Source organism: Lipotes vexillifer, unplaced genomic scaffold (assembly GCF_000442215.2).
Source record: "Lipotes vexillifer unplaced genomic scaffold, Lipotes_vexillifer_v1.1 scaffold4, whole genome shotgun sequence".
Lineage (NCBI taxonomy): Eukaryota > Metazoa > Chordata > Mammalia > Artiodactyla > Lipotidae > Lipotes > Lipotes vexillifer.
Window position 1 is genome coordinate 4,828,153 of NW_006785876.1, and position 4,300 is coordinate 4,832,452.

Here is a 4,300-nt window from a genome sequence, read left to right on the forward strand (position 1 = left end):
CCCGCCCGCGCCCGGCGCCCACCCCCGGCGACGCACCGCGCACCCCCGCCCCGGCGCTCACCCTTCCTCTGGGCCTCGCGCTCTCCTGGGACCCCACCCTCCGCAGCCGCCCGACCTCTCCGCACCTCGCTCTCCCTGACGGGAGGAGGAAATTATGGGAGTCTAAATGGGAACAGACTGTAAAGGGTCGGCCAAATGTGCACAGCCGTTATTCTCCATCTCACATCTCCGCTTTCGTGACCCGCACTGCTCACCCCACGCCCCACCTCTGCTCTCACCAGCCCGCTTCCCATCACGCTTCTCATATATATCCCATGCACGTTCGGGGCATACTTGCCGCTCCTCGCCCTCCTCCTGTCACCAGCCCACGCCTCCTCCATTTGTACATCCTACATCACCTGCTTAATCTGTCTGCTCCCCTCCTCCTCCGCCCCGTCCGCTTCTTTCCCCCCCTCATTGCCAACCACAACCTTCCAGGAGCGATCCGTGCCTAAGTATTAGCCTGGCCCACTCACCCACCCCCTCCATCCCTCCTTCCGTCATGTCTGTCTTTCCTACCCTACTTTCGTGACCACTACTGGGAAGCTTCTCTGAACTGGGAACGCCCCTGACTTTGTAAATGTGCCCCCCAAGTTCCCACCTGTGTACCCCGGAAAACATCCATTCTTGACCTCAGGCTAATCGTCGACTGCCCCAAACCCAGAGCTCAGACTGAGAGAGTTATGTAGGGTGAGTGAGGGAGCTCTATCCCTCCAGGCTAATGGCTCAGAGATATCTGTTCGAAGCAGAGGCAAGGGCGGGAAACCGTTTCTTGTTTGCACAAGGCAAGAGGGCAGAGATCAGGACCACCATTGTCCATCTCTAGTCCTTCAAATCAAGATTTCACCAACTTTGGACATCCCTGGTGGTTCAGTGGTTGAGAATCCGCCTGGCGGTGTGGGGGGACACGGGTTCAAGCCCTGGTCCAGGAAGATCCCACATGCCATGGAGCAACTAAGCCCGTGTGCCACAACTACTGAGCCTGCGAGCCACAATTACTGAAACCGTGTGCCACAACTACTGAAGCCTGCGCGCCTAGAACCCATGTTCCACAAGAGAAGCCACCACAATGAGATGCCTGCGCACTGCAACGAAGAGTAGTCCCCGCTCGCCACTAGAGAAAGCCCGCACGCAGCGACGAAGAAAGCCCGCACGCAGCCAAAAATTAAAAAAAAAAAAAAAAAAAAAATTTCACGATCTTTAAGTTCAAAACATGGGAAGGAGGAGTCCTAGCCCGTGCAGAGCAGCTTCCCACAGACCCCCCCCAACAAGTCGGAGCCGCTGGACTAATTTTTCTTGCATTCTCCATTGGACAGAACAGCCACACCCACCCTATCTTCCTAGCCACCTTCCCTGGAACTCTGATCACCTCTTTCCTCAAGAGCTTTCTAAATTTGAGTTGAGTGATGCCACGGCTCTGACCATTTATTATTATTTTTTTCACTGAAAAATTGCAAAGAATCTATCATGTCCAAAATTACTGTAAGTCAAATAGATTATGGTATATTAACCATATGTGACTATTAAAAGTCACCTCTTGGGGCTTCCCTGGTGGCGCAGTGGTTGAGGGTCCGCCTGCCGATGCAGGGGACACGGGTTCGCGCCTTGGTCCGGGAGGATCCCACATGCTGCGGAGAGGCTGGGCCCGTGAGCCATGGCCCCTGAGCCTGCGTGTCCAGAGCCTGTGCTCCACAACGGGAGAGGCCACAACAGTGAGAGGCCCGTGTACCGCAAAAAAAAAAAAAAAAAAGTCACCTCCTGGAAGTCTAAAGATATATATTTTTAAAAGCTAAGAATACGTCAGGTGAAGGGAAAAAAAAGCAAGAAACAAAACAGAATGTGTCTCAACGTTGGCAGTGATTTTTTTTTCCTGGATGATGGAGTTATAGGTTATTTTTTCTTATTGATGCTTTTCAACATTTCTCATCTTTCCAAAATGAATGTGTTCAACTTTTGCTTACTCTAAAAGAAATTCAGTAACATTAAAGAACTTTTAGAATAAACTAAAAATTTGGGGAATTCCCTGGTGGTCCAGTGGTTAGGACTTGACACTTTCACTGCCGTGGCCCGGGTTCAATCCCTGGTTGGGGACCTAAGATCCCACAAGCCTCGTGGTGTGGCAAAAAAAAAAAAAAAAGAAAAAAGTTAAAAATCACTCATGATTCTATTTGCTTCATAAAACCACTGCTGTTGTTTGACTTCTTTTCCTATCCAGCTGTTTTTACACAGAACCTGTAATGTTATATCCTGCTTTTTTTTTTTACTCCTCATCATATATTGATAGTCCTTAAAATCATAATTTTTGTTATGGCTGCATGATAGTCTATGAAATAGATACACCCAAATTTAACCTAGCCCTCATTATTGGATACTTAGGTTGCATTTACTTTTTGCCATTTTAAATTCATTCAACAAATATTTACTGAGCACCTATGTGTTACTACTCCATGCCAGACATCATCCTAGGGACTGGGGCAGGCACTGGGGCTACAGCTCCCAGATAAATAAAAGTGCTACAAATTTTCATGCATATAGGTTTTTTCCCCATGTTTTAGGTTCCTTCCTTAAGATATAGTCTGAATTGATGAGTGACTGACTCAAAGTTGTGAAAAATGAAGAATTCCTTTTCATTAATGAAATTCACTCACATTCACTGATAAAACAATAAAGATACTTGAAGCTTTAGAAGTTGATAGCATTAGATTGTATCACTCACTACTCCCTCAGGCTTTGAAGATTTTAGCGCCTGGCTTGTCACTCTCTTCACTCTCACTTCTGTCAAATTCTTGGTGATGCTTGATTTGGTACCACACAGACAATTTTTCCAACATGTGCGATAGTTTGTTTGCAAAGTTCCAGTTCCTCTTGTCCCACATGACACTTTGCAGTGATTTTGCTGCTCCTCGCAACAAGAGGTGGAGTCTGTTTCTCAACCCCCTGCATCTGGGCTGGTCCTAGGACTTGTTTTGACTAACAGAATGTGGCAGAAATGACACTGTGTAAGTCCCCAGAGTCTGGGCTTCAAGAGGTCTTACAGCTTCCCCTTTGCCCTCTTAGAAAACTTCCAACATCATGTAAAGAAGTCCAGTCAGGCCTGCTGGAAGATGAGAAGCCACATGAAGGAGAACTGAGATGCCCTGAGCAACATCCACCACATATGAGGTCCTGTTACCCAGCCCCAGTCAAGCTTCCAGCTGACTGCAGCCTCATGAGAGAGCCCTGGCAAGACCAAGAGAAGAACTGCTCAGCAGAGCGCAGCCATATTACCAGATAAATCGTGGATGAGCAGATAAATCGTTGCTAAACAGATAAATGGTGAGTGTCTTAAGCCACTATGTTTGTTAATATGGCAGTAGATAACCAAAAAAACCAGCTTCCCATCACCTTGGTTTCTTCTCCACCAGTGAGAAGGATGTTCCCATCCAAACCTTGTTACTACCAATTGCTTCACACAGTCCATAATCTCAGTTTTAAGTATCACACTTTCCTATTACCAACTCCTATCTTTTCACCCCATCGTACCTGGACTCAAACAATTCTGGATACTTAGGTATGTTTACTTTTTTGCCATTATAAATGAATCCAACAAATATTGAACTTGGATCCACTGGGATCATTCATAAGGGTCACATTATGACTTTTGTGGGCCCTAGACACTTCGCCTTCATGGGCCCCTTCCTCTATGAGAGAATATTAAAAGTTATATATATATATATATATATATATATATTTTTTTTTTTTTTTGCGGTACACGGGCCTCTCACTGTTGTGGCCTCTCCTGTTGCAGAGCACAGGCTCCGGACACACAGGCTCAGCGACCATGGCTCACGGGCCCAGCCACTCTGTGGCATGTGGGATCTTCCCGGACCGGGGCACGAACCCGTGTCCCCTGCATCAGCAGGCAGACTCTCAACCACTGCGCCACCAGGGAAGCCCTAAAAGTTATATTTTATGATTGCCTTGGTATCAGGATGAATATAATCCAGGCTGGATCCATTATTATATATTCATTTTTATTATATTCACTTTTTTCTTCTGATTTTAAACTAAATTAAAATTAAAATATTTTGTGGGCCCCTGAAACTATTGTGGGCCTTCGGCACTATGCCTCCAGGGATAAGTCAGCCCTGTCTCTCACCCATTGATCCTACCCCCTTTTCAGCAACACCTACCCCCATCACATCCACCCTTCCCTCCTTACCCAGCTTTGATTCAATCATCTATCATTATAATCAGCTCCTTGCATATACCAACTCCCCGG

General features: G+C 46.8%; 1 non-coding gene across 1 annotated transcript; it reads left to right on the plus strand.

The window, feature by feature from the left end:
• Positions 1-2,059: 2,059 nt before the first annotated feature.
• On the plus strand, positions 2,060-2,131 carry TRNAE-UUC (transfer RNA glutamic acid (anticodon UUC)). Its single transcript has one exon. It is a non-coding gene; the product is annotated as a tRNA-Glu (tRNA).
• Positions 2,132-4,300: the final 2,169 nt, after the last annotated feature.